Here is a 13,262-nt window from a genome sequence, read left to right as displayed (position 1 = left end):
TTGGAACAGAATGAAAAGGGAAGAAGGGACAGACCAGTTACTCAGGATTCTGTTAGCCATAAAGCCTTAAATTGAATCTGTACATATCTACTTGCTCTGAGTGTAGAAGCAGTGAGAACCATGAACAAAGTACAGTGCAGTAAGACTAAATAACTGGATCTTTGGAAGCAACCAGACTTAACATTTCACACTTACTATCCATTATCAGCTAACGTAACATGGCTTTTGTAGTCAGTTGCTAAACCAAAGGCCCTGTTATTTGTGCTTGAGGTTTAGACAGCATGAAACCCCAATGGTTTCAAGTCCTCCCTGTAACCACTCAGCCCCAACACCTGAGAAGCTTTTTTATTAATTTTCAAGATAATGTGTGAGTTTGAGATTGTAAAACAAGTGTTTGGTCAAGATTACTCCGGTGGCTGGGAATCGAACCCAGGTCAGCTGGCAGAGGCTTCTTCTCACCACTATACCACCATCCTTGGAGAAAGCCGTTGTAATTTGCAGGCTTTCCCAACAGAGCAAGGACAAATGCATGATTATTACTAGAAAGGCAATTGAAGACACAATAGAAAGGGAAGAAAGCAATGGGCAGACATAATTACTGTAATACATAAAACAGAATTGGTCTGTGCACTATCTCCCATGCCAACTCAGTGTAAATTGTGAACTTAATTAAGACAAAGTACAGTGCAATGGAGCAAATAACTGAGTCTTTGAAACAACAGACTTACCATTTCACCTTACCATCCATATAAGCTAAGTTGTTTCAGCTGTTTAGTCTTGGTGGGTTACGAACAGTGAGTCTTACCATTGTTGGCAAGTTGAACCTCTTGGCAGAGGAAACTGATGGATTCAAGTCCCTTCCTTATTAACCACTTTCATTACAAAACAACCTGGGGAAGCTTTTTCCAATAATTTTCAGAGATAATCATAGCAGCTTCAGGTTTAGGTTAACAAACAAGAAATGCCAGTCTAAAATACTGCAGTGGCTGGGAATCGAACCAGGTCAACTGCTTACAGAGGCAGCTATACTCTGCCTATACCACCATCATGAAAGCACGTGTAATTTACCTGAGAGCAGGACAGATGCGTGAAATTATTTTAGAGAAACCCAGTTGGAACAGAATGAAAAGGGGAAGAAAACAATAGACAGTTTACTCAAAGTTCTGTAATACATAAAACAGAATTGAATCTGTACACATATCTACATTAACTCTGAGTGCAGAAATCACGAACTTGCTAGGACAAAGTACACGGTACAATGGGTAAATAGCAGAGTCTTTAAAAACAACAGACTTACCATTTCACCTTACCATCCGTATCAGCTAACATGGTAATAGCTTTTCACCTTGGTGATTCTGAAACAATGAGAGCCTACCGTTGTTGGCAGGATTTCCCAGACCTCCGGGGAAGAGCCCAATGGATTTCTAGTCATCGCCTTAACCACTCGCACAACAACATGAAGAGGCTGTTTTCAATAATTTTCAAGATAATGCATAGCAACCCAAGTTTAGGGTGTAAATACAGTGTGGGCTAAAGTGCTGCGATGGCTGGAATCGGAGCCCAGGTCAACTTCATGGGAGGCACTGCTACCCCTACCATATGAATATTACGTTTGATTTAGCTGCCCAGAAATAAGGATAAATACTGGAATGTTTTGAAGAGAGGCAATTCTGGAACAGAATGAAAGGAAAGAGACTGAATGGTTACTCAAAGTTATTATCATAAGCAGAACGAATCTGTACACATATCCAGACTACGTCTGAGTGTAAACAGTGAGAACTAAGCTACAGACAAGTACAGGTATTGGAGACAAATGCTTAGTCTTTGAAACATGGACTTAACATTTCCTGTGCCATCCGTATCAGCTAACGTGTTGCTTAAGCTTTGCACTCATCTTGAGTCAGTTATTTTCATCTCCCTAGTGTTCTTACCTAAATGACAGAGACTATAATTTGTTGGCAGAGTTTGAACCTGTGAAAGCTAATGGTTTCAAGTCCATCCCTTGCCTTCCACTCCAGCCACAGCAGCCTGGAAAACTTTTTCAATCTAAGTTTTCCAGAGATAGTATGTAAGCAGCTGGGGTTGAGAAGTTGTAAGAGCAAGTATTGGTCTAAAGAAATACTGCGATGTGGAGTTCAGACCGGTCAACTGCTTGGAAGCAGCTGTGTCACTATACCACCATCGTGAGAAAGCCATTGCCAATTTGCCTGCCAGAGCCAGGACAAATCGTAAATTATTTTAGAAGCCAGATGGAACAGAATGAAAGGAAAGAAGCAATGAAGCAATTTTACTCCAAAGGTTTCTGTAATACCGCAAAATAGTTAGATCTGTGCATATCTACATGCTCTGGAAGGTATGAAGTACAGGCTTGCTGGACAAAGTGCCACCAGGAGTGCCGTGGAATGAATAACAGAATCTTTGGGATAACAGACCATTTCACGCCCACCCGTCCGTGTATAAGCTGGTTATTTCAGCTGTTTAGTCTTGGTCGGTTTACAAGAACTAGTGAAGACCTGCGTTGTTACGGCGGGTTTGAACCTCTTGCCAGAGGAAGCCCAATGCGTTTCTGATCATCGCCCTTAACCACATAAATACAACAACATGAAGAAGACTGTTTTTCAGCCAATTTTCAAGATAGTGTAGCAGCAGGAGTTTGGGATTATGAAGTAGAGTGTTGGGCTAAAGATTACTCGGATGACAGAGTCAGACCCAGATCAGCTGCTTGGAAGGCCACTATACCACCATGCATGAAAGCCGTTGCAATTTAAGCCTTCTGAAGCAGGATAAGCCTGGAATGTTTTAGAGAAACCCAGTTGGAACAGAATGAAAAGGAAGAAAACAATAGACAGTTTACTCAAAGTTCTGTAATACATAAAACAGAATTGAATCTGTACACATATCTACATTAACTCTGAGATGTAAGCAGTGAGAACTAGCAAAGACAAACTACAGTGCAATGGAGCAAATAACTGAGTCTTTAGAGCAAACAGACTTACCATTACCCTTACCATCAAAGTACATAAGCTAAAGTTATTTCAGCTGAAACTGGTCTTGGTCAGTTTTACGAAACAGGCCAGGAGCCCTGCCGTTGTTGCTTGGTCCCCGAGACCTGCGCGAAACCCAGTAGTTTACTAGTCATGTCCCATACTTTCATGCAACAAGATGAAGAAGATTGTTTTTTCAATAATTTTCAAGATAATGTAGCAACCAGAGTTTGAGATTGTAAATGAAAGTGTTGGGCTAAAGATTACTGCAATGTCTGGGAATCGAACCCAGGTCAACTGCTTGGAAGGCACTATACCAACATCGCCAGAAAGCCGTTGCAGTTTGGCTGCCAGAACGGGATAAATGCTGGAATGTTTTTTTAGAGAAACCCAGTTGGAACAGAATGAAAAGGGGAAGAAAGGAACAGACAGTTTACTCAAAGTTCTGTAATACATAAAACAGAATTGAATCTTTACACATATCTACATTAACTCTGAGAACTCTGAGTGTAAGCAGTGAGAACTAGCGAAGACAAAGTACAGTGCAATGGAGCAAATAGCACAGGTCTTTGAACAACAGACTTACCATCCACGTGCATAAACTGAGTGTTTCAGCTGTTTGGTCTTGGTGGTTCAAGCAATGAAGGCCTACCGTTGTTGGCAGGATTTGGACCTGCGCGGGAAAACCCAGTAGTTTCCTGGTCCATCATGTATATAAATACAACAATGTGAAGAAGACTGTTTTTAAATAAGTTTTCAAGATAATGTAGAGTTTAGGTGTGTAAATGAAGATGTTAGGCTAAAGATTACTGCAATGCTCAAGGAATCAGACAGGTCAACTGCTTGGAAGAGCACTATACCACACTTGTGAAAGCAGGTGTGCAATTGGCTCTTGGAGGCAGGATAAGTGCTGGAATGTTTTTAGAGAAGCAGTTGGAACTGGAATGAAAAGGGAAGAAAGGACAGACAGTTTACTCAAAGTTCTGTTATCATAAAAACAAATTGAATCTGTACACATATCTACATTAACTCTGAGAACTCTGAGTGTAAGCAGTGAGAACTAGCTAAGACAAAGTACAGTGCAATGGAGCAAATACTTCGTCCTTTACAAACAACAGACTTATCACTGCCTGCATCACATGTCAGCTAACGTATTTGTAACACCACTTAGTCGTTGCTAAACAATGAGCCTATAAATTGACCAACAGTTTGGCTTCCAGCGAGAAACCTGAAAAGTGGTTTCAGATCACTCTTACCGACACTGGCTGGCACTTTAAGCTCTTTTTTTTCAGCCAGTAATTTCAAGACAATGCTGTGAGTTTGGATTGTAGAGCTTAAAGTGTTGGTCACAAAGATCACTGCGATAACAGGAATCAGGCAAGTCAGCTGTGGAAGGCAGCTATGCTCACCCACTATGCCTGTAGCCAGAGAAACCGTAGTGATTTGGCTGCCAGAGCAGGACAAATGCGTAGTGTACAGAGAAGAGCCAGTTGGAACAGAATGAAAAGGGGAAGAAAACAATAGACAGTTTACTCAAAGTTCTGTAATACATAAAACAGAATTGAATCTGTACATGTCATCTACAGCCAACTCAGGTAGGGAGTGCGAACTTGCTGAACAGAAGTACACAGTGCAATGGAGCCAAATAACTGAGTCTTTAGAACAGCAGACTTGCCAAATCGTGTAAGCTAAGGTGTTTGGCTGTTTAGTCTTGGTCAGTTACTAAACAATGGGAACTACCGTTGTTGCTTGATTTGAACCTGCGTAGGAAACCCAATGGATTTCTGGTCCATCGCCTTAACCACTTTCGACACAACAAGCATGAGAAGAATGTTTTCCAATAATTTTCAGATAATGTGTAGCCAGAGTTTGAGATTGTAAATGAAAGTGTTGGGCTAAAGAATTGCAATGTGGGAGATCGGACAGGAGTCAGCAGCTGTCAGGAAGCACTGCCACCATGCAGCAGAAGAAACACCGTTGCAATTTGGCTGCCAGAACGGGATAAATGCTGGAATGTTTTTTTAGAGAAACCCCGAAGGTTTAAGGAACAGAATGAAAGGGAAGAGAAAGGAACAGGGCAGTTTCTCAAAGTTCTGGCCACACGCAAAACAGGGTGAATCTTGCATATCTACTAACTCAGGTGGCGGTAGAGCTAAGCTAAGACAAAGTACAATTACAGCTGGAGCAAATAACTGGAGTGCTGACAACCAGACTTAACATTTCACACTTACCATCGTATCAGCTGCATGATGTTGTGGCTTTTTCACGCTTAGTCAGTTGCTAAACAATGAGGAGCCCTATAGGTATTGGCAGAGGTTTAGTTCCGGCGGGAAACCCCAGTGGGTTCCTAGTCCATGCTTAACCCTTTTCCATTTAACAACATGAAAGCTTTATTTTCAATAATTTTCAAGATAATACAGCAGCCAGAGTTTGAGATTATAAATGAAAGTATTGTTTCAAAATTACTGCAAGTAGCTGAGAGATCAGGCAAGTCAGCTACTTGGAAGAACTTACTTTATTTCTGCATCGCTTAAAACAGTTGTCAATTTGGCTGCTGAGAGAGCTTGGGACAAATCACATTAAATTATTTTAGAAACCCAGGTTGGGAGCCACAATGAAAAGGAGAAGGCAATAGACCCAGTTTACTCAAAGTTCTGTATTATGTATGGGAGTGGAATCTGTACACATATCTACATTAACTCTGAGTGTAAGAAGTGCGAACTTGCTAAGACAAAGTACAGTGCAATGGAGCAAATAACTGGTCTTCAGAACAACAAACTTACTATTTTCACCTTACCATCCATTATAAACTAAGTTGTTTTAATATTTAGTCTTGTTGATTCAAGAACAATGAACCTACCGGGTGGTGGCAGGATTTGAACTCTGCGCGGGAAACCCCAGTAGTTCAGTCCACTTAAACGCCAACACTTTCATTGCAACAAGATGAAGAAGTTGTTTTCAATAATTTTCAAGATAATCATATGACAGAGTTTTGGTTGTAGTAGAAAGTGTTGACTAAAGATTACTGTGATGTCTGAATCGGAATAGGTCAACTGTGAGGCACTATATCAACATCGCCAGAAGCCGTTTACGGTTTGGCTGCAGAACCGGATAAATATGGGGAATGTTTTTTAGAAACACAATTGAACAGAATGAAAAGAAAGGAACAGACCGTTTTACTCAAAGTTCTGTAATACATAGAAACAGAATTAGATCTTTGCACACATGCTCTACATTAACTCTGAGAACTCTGGAGTAGCCTGGTGCAAAGAGAACTGCAGGAGCAAATTACAGTGCAATGAGTCAATCAACTGGAGTCTTTAGAAATATGGACTTGCAATCAAGTATAAAAACTAGGTGTTTCAGCTCTGTTTTTAGTCTTGGTCGGTTGCTAGGACAATGAGCCTACGTTGTTGGCAGGATTTGAACCTGCAGCAGAAGGCAATGGTTTCCTAGTCCATGTCGCCTTAACCACTCGGCCACGGCAATGTGAAGAGGCTATTTTCAATAAGTTTCTAAGATAATCTGTATGAGTTTGAGATTATAGTAAGTGTTGGGCCCAAGTGCAGTAGCTGGGAGTCAGACCCAGGTCAACTGTGAAGACACTATACACCATACCATGCAGAAAGCCGTTCTGGATGCCTGAAAGCTTGCCAGAGCCCAGGATAAGTGCTGGAATGTTTTTAGAAGCAGTTGGAACAGAATGAAAAGGAAGAAAAGAACGAGACAGTTTACTCAAAAGTTCCATGACCTTATAAACAGAATTAATTTGTACACATATCTACATTAAATCTAGTGAAAACAGTGAAACTAGCTAAGACAAAGTACAGTGCAATGGAGCAAATACTTTAGATCTTTGAAACAACAGACTTAACATTTCACCTTACCATCCGTATCAGCTAACGTGTTGCCAGCTTTCTGCGGTCAGTTGCTAAACAGCCCAGGCTTCTCGTTGTAGCGGGGTTGAACAATGGGAAACTGACCAGTTTCAGTCCATCACAGCAACCATAAGCCACAACACCATGACTTTCTTTCAATAATTTTCAAGATAATGTGGCTTAAGAGTTGGTTGCAAACAAAAGTGTTGGTCTAAGATCATCTGATAGGCTGGAATCGAACCCAGAGTCAACTGCTTGGGGAAGGCAAGCTATATCACACCACTACCACCATGTGAGAAAACCGTAGTAATTTGGCTTTGCAGAGCAGGACAAATCTGAAGTGGCACAGAAGCAGTTGGAACAGAATGAAAAGGGGAAGAAAACAATAGACAGTTTACTCAAAGTTCTGTAATACATAAAACAGAATTGAATCTGTACACATATCTACATTAACTCTGAAGTACAAGAAATTGCGAAGACTTGCCTGGAATAAAGTACAGTGCAATGGAACAATACTTCTAGTCTTTGAAACAACAGACTTACCATTTCACCTTAGCATCCATATAAGCTAAGTTGTTTCAGCTGTTTAGTCTTGGTCGGTTATAATAATGAGAGCCGTTATTGCTGAGATTTAGCCTCTTGTGAAACCCCAATGGATTTCTAGTCTATGTACCCAACACTCGCCACAACAACATAGAAGACTGTTTTCAATAATTTTCAAAGATAATGTAGCAGCAGGATTTGGGATTGTAAGTGAAAGTGTTGAGCTAAGTGCCACAATGGCTGGAATCGAACCCAGGTCAGCTACTGCCCAGAAGGCACTGCCACCATATTGCGGCCATTTGTAATTTTGGCTCACTGAACAGGACCAAATGCATGAAAATTGTTTTACAGGCGACCAGTTGAACTATTACAATGAAAAGGAAAACAATGGGCAGATTTACTCAAAGTTCTGTAATACATAAAACCAGGGTGAATCACCAGCACGCATATCTACATTAACTCTGAGTGTAAGAAGTGCAGACATTGAATAAGTACAGTGCAATGAACCAAATAACTGATCTTTGTAGAACAACAAACTTACCAGCTACTTACCATCCGTATAAATTCAAGTTATTTCAGCTGTTTTAGTCTTGATCGATTCTGAAACAATGAGTCTCTGATTGTTGTAGGATTTGAGTTCATAACTGAAACCCCAATGGATTTAGTCCATGCTTGCTTAACCACTGCAGCCACAACAACATGAAGATTGTTTTCAATAATTTTCAAGATAATGTTAAGCAGCCAGGTTTGAGGATTGTAGTACAAAGTGTGGGCTAAAGATTACTGCAATGTCTAGGAATCGAACCCAGAGTCAGCTGTGGAAGGCATATACCAACATGCTTAGAAAGAAAATGATTGCACCCAGTTTAGCTGCCAGAACAGGATAAATGTACTGGAATGTTTTTAGAAACCCAGTTAGAACAGAATGAAAAGAAGGAACAGATAGTTTACTCAAAGAGTTCTGTAATACACAAACCAAGTGAATCTTCCCATATCTACATTGTTTCAGGAACTCAGTCATCAGCTTGGTAGGAACTGGCAGAGACAAATTACAGTGCAATGGAGCAAATATGAGTCTTTGAAACAACTTAGACTTAACATTTCACTTACCACATCCGTATCAGCTAGCGTGTTGTAAGCTTTTATCTGCCTTGATCAGTTGCTAAACAATGGGGAGCTACTCATTGTTGGCAGGGGTTTTGAACGTGAGGAAGCCCCAATGGATTTCAGATCCATCGCCTTAACCACTCCTTCAACACTAGGAAAGCTTTTTTTCAATAATTTCCAGAATAAATGTAGCAGCAAGTTAAGATTGTAAACAAAAGTGTTGGTCTAAAGTCCTGGAAGTAGCTGGGGTGGAGCTGGTCAACTGCTTGAAGCAGCTATATATTACCTAGCACACCGCCATGCGCCCAGAAAGCCGTTGCTGATTTAAGCTGCCAGGCAGGACAAATCAAATGAGTGGCACTGAAACCAGTTGGGGAACACAATGAGGAAGAAAACAATAGACAGTTACTCAAGTTCTATGTCGCAAACAGAATTGAATCTGTACACATGTCCATTAACTATGAGAACTCTGGTGTAAGCAGAACAAACTAGAGACAAAAAATTGCAATTGCAATGGGAGCCAAATACTTCCCAGTCTTTGAAACCTTAAGATAACATTTCTTACCATCCATCAAAGCTAACGTCTTGTAGCGCCATCTTGGTCAGTTGCTAAACAATGAGAGACTATCGTTGTTGGCAGGGTTTGAACCTGCGCGGGGAAACCCCAATGGATTTCAGTCATCGCGCTTAGCCCTTAAGCCTGCAACAACGCAGAAGAAGACTGTTTTTCAGTAATTTTTCAAGATAAACTGTAACCCGGCCCAAAGGTTTGAGATGTAAGTAAGTGTTGAGCTAAAAATTACACGATGACTGGAGAATCAATTTAGTCTTCTTGGAAGACACTATATATGCCTCCTTGGCCCGTTGCAATTTGGCTGCCAGAACGGGATAAATGCTAGAATGTTTTTTTAAACCAGTTGAGACAGATGAAAAGGAAGAAGGACAGACAGTTTCTCAATTCATAATGCCATAAATTGAATCGTACATATCTACATTAACTCACAAGGAACTCTGAGTGTAAGCCCGGTGAAGAACTAGCTCAGACAAAGTACAGTGCAATGGAACCAAAATATTTAGATCTTTGAGAACAACGAATAACATTTCACCCTTGCTGTCCATTATCAGCCTGCGTGTTGCTAGCGCCATCTTGGTCAGTTGCTAAGCATTGGAGACTATGCGTTGTTGGCAGGTTTGAACCTCTTGGCAGGGAAAACCCAGTAGTTTCAAGTCATACGCATAACCCATGCAGCCACAACTACCCTGGGGGGCTTTCTTTTTCAATAATTTCAAGATAGTGTAGCAGCAGGGAGTTTGAGATTGCTAAACAAAAGTGTTGAGTCCCTCAAGATCACTGCGATAGCACCAGGAGGAATCAGGCAGTCAGCTGCTTGGGGGAGAGGCAGCTATGCTCACCACTATTCCACCACCATCCCTTGAAAACAATAATCGTTAACAACAGAGCCAGGATAAATCATGAAATTCATTTTAGAGAGACGGATTTGGAACAGAATGAAAAGGGGAGGAAGGAAGCAATGAACTTCAGTTTATAAAGTTCATAATACATAAAACAGATTGAATCTGTACACATGTCTATACATTAACTCTGAGTGAAATTATGAACTTCCCACTAAGACAAAATTACATTATAATGGAGCAAAATACTTCAGTCTTCAGAAACAACAGACTTACTACATCCGTATAAGCCTAAGGTGTTTCAACTGTTTAGTCTTGATGGTTCACTAAACAATAAAAGAACCTCTGCATTTGTTAGCAGGATTGAACCTGCATGAAACTTCATTAAGTTTCTAGTCCATCTTGTCACTCCTTTTTAACAGCATGGAAAACTATTTTTTCAATAATTTTCAGAATAAATGTAACCTTAGGTTTGAGATTATGAAATGAAAGTGTTGACTGAATTACTACGGCTGGCACAGAATCTAAGGCCAGGTAACAACTGGAAGGCACATATACCCGCCATGCATGAAAGCCGTTATGGTTAGCTGCCGAGCGGAACCGTCGTGAAATTAAACCGAAACCGGATTAGACACAGTAAAGGGAAAACAACAATGAACGTTTGCTCAAAGTTCATGTAATACGCCAAAACAGAATTGAATCTGTACCTGTATCTACATTAAGTCCCAAGTGTAAAAGGTACAGACATTAAGACAAAGTACAGTGCAATGGAGCAAATAACTGAGTCTTTGAAACAACAAACTACCATTTCACATACCATCCGTACCAGCTAAGGATTGACTCAGCTGTTTTAGTCTTGGTGATTCTCATGAGCAATGAGCCTACCGTTGTTGGCAGGTTTGGACCTGTGAGCTTCCCACAATGGATTTCTAGTCCATCATGCCAACCCTTTCTGACCACAACAAGATGAAGAAGAGATTGTTTTTCAATAATTTTCCAGATAATTATTATTATTGAGTTGATTGTAAATGAAAGTATTGGGCTAAAGGTGCAATGTCTGGGAATCGGGCAAGTCAGCTGCTTGGAGAGGCACTGTCAACATACATCAGAAGCACGTTGATTTGGCTGCCCAGAACCGGATAAATGCTGGAGATGTTTTAGAAACTTAGTTGGAGAACTTAAGTGAAAAGGAAGAAGAGGAACAGACAGTTTACTCAAAGTTCTACCTGTTACATAGAGCAGAATTGAATCTTTACACATATCTACATTAACTCTGAGAACTCTGAGTGTAAGCAGTGAGAACTAGCGAAGACAAAGTACAGTGCAATGGAGCAAATAACTGAGTCTTTGAAACAACAGACTTACCATCCGTATAAGCTAAGGTGTTTCAGCTGTTTAGTCTTGGTCGGTTACTAAACAATGAGAGCCTACCGTTGTTGGCAGGTTTGGCAGACTATGTGAGGAAAACCCAATGGATTTCTAGTCCATGTATAACCATAAATACAACAATATGAAGAAGACTGTTTTTTCAATAATTTTCAAGATAATGTAGCAACCAGAGTTTGAGATTAGTAAGTAAGTCATTGGGCTAAGGAGTGCCTGGTGGCTGGGAATCGAGACCCAGGTCACTGCTTGGAAGGCACTATACACCACACCATAAGCAAGCGTTGCAATTTTGGCTGTGAGCAAGGATAAATGCTGGAATGTTTTTTTAGAGAAACCCAGTTGGAACAGAATGAAAAGGGGAAGAAAGGAACAGACAGTTTACTCAAAGTTCTGTAATACATAAAACAGAATTGAATCTTTACACATATCTACATTAACTCTGAGTGTAAGCAGTGAGAACTAGCTAAGACAAAGTACAGTGCAATGGAGCAAATAACACCCAGGTCTTTAGAGCAACAGACTTAACATTTCACCTTACCATCCGTATCAGCTAACGTGTTGTAGCTTTTTCATCTTGGTCAGTTGCTAAACAATGAGAGACTATCGTTGTTGGCAGGGTTTGAAAATTCGGCAGCAGGAAAACCCCAATGGTTCAGAGTCATCACACTTAACCACTTTAAGCCCTGGCACCCCATAGAGCTTTCTTTTTCAATAATTTTCAAAGATAATGCTGCTTAACAAGTTTGGGGTGTAAACAAAGTGTTGGTCTAAGGAATCTGCGGTGGCTGGGAATCGAACCAGGTCAACTGCTTGGAAGGCAGCTATGCTCACTGCACTATACCACCATCGCCAAAGCCAATGTTGGCGCAGAACCAGGACAAATCGTGAAATTGGCCTGAAAACCCAGATTGGAACGAATGAAAGGGAAGAAAACAGTGACAGTTTTATCTCAAAGAGTTTCATATTTACATAAAATAGGGTGAATCTGTACACATATACATGCTCTGAGTGCATAAAGTACGAACTTGCTAAGACAAAGTACAGTGCAATGGAGCAAATAACTGGAAGTCTTTGAGAAACAGCAGACTACCATCAGTATAAGCTAGATTATTTCAGCTTGTTTTAGTGTTGATGATTTACTAAACAGTAAAGAGCCTACCGTTGTTGAAGATTTGGACCTCTTGGCAGGGAAACTGACTATAGTTTCAGTCCATCATATTAACCACTCATTAACAGCATGAAGAAGATTGTTTTTTCAATAATTTTCAAGATAATGTAGCAACCAGAGTTTGAGATTGTAAATGAAAGTGTTGGGCTAAAGATTACTGCAATGTCTGGGAATCGAATCCAGGTCAACTGCTTGGAAGGCACTATACCAACATCGCCAGAAAGCCGTTGCAGTTTGGCTGCCAGAACGGGATAAATGCTGGAATGTTTTTTTAGAGAAACCCAGTTGGAACAGAATGAAAAGGGGAAGAAAGGAACAGACAGTTTACTCAAAGTTCTGTAATACATAAAACAGAATTGAATGCTACACATATCTACATTATCTAGAGAACTCCTGAGTGTAGCAGTAATTCTTGGCAGAGAACAAAGTACAGTGCAATAGAACTAAATACTTTAGATCTTTGAAACAACAGACTCCACCAATCACGTATAAAGCTAAGGTCTTTAGCTGTTTAGTCTTGATGGTTATAAACAATGAAATTCTCTGAATTTGTTGTGGATTTGAACCTGCGTGGAAAACCAATGAATTTTCTGATCCATATGTGTCCTAAGCCACGCTGATATAGAAGACTATTTCAAAGCCAAGTTTCAGAATAATGCATGGCAACCAGAGTTGAGATTGTAATGAAAGTATTGGGCTAAAGATTACTTGCAGTAGCACAGAATGAGCAAGTCAACTGCTTAGGAAGACACTATACCACCATCGCCCAAACCCCGTTGCAAA

This window comes from Hippoglossus stenolepis, chromosome 20 (assembly GCF_022539355.2).
Source record: "Hippoglossus stenolepis isolate QCI-W04-F060 chromosome 20, HSTE1.2, whole genome shotgun sequence".
Taxonomy (NCBI): Eukaryota; Metazoa; Chordata; class Actinopteri; order Pleuronectiformes; family Pleuronectidae; genus Hippoglossus; species Hippoglossus stenolepis.
Note: the sequence above shows the minus strand (reverse complement) of the source record.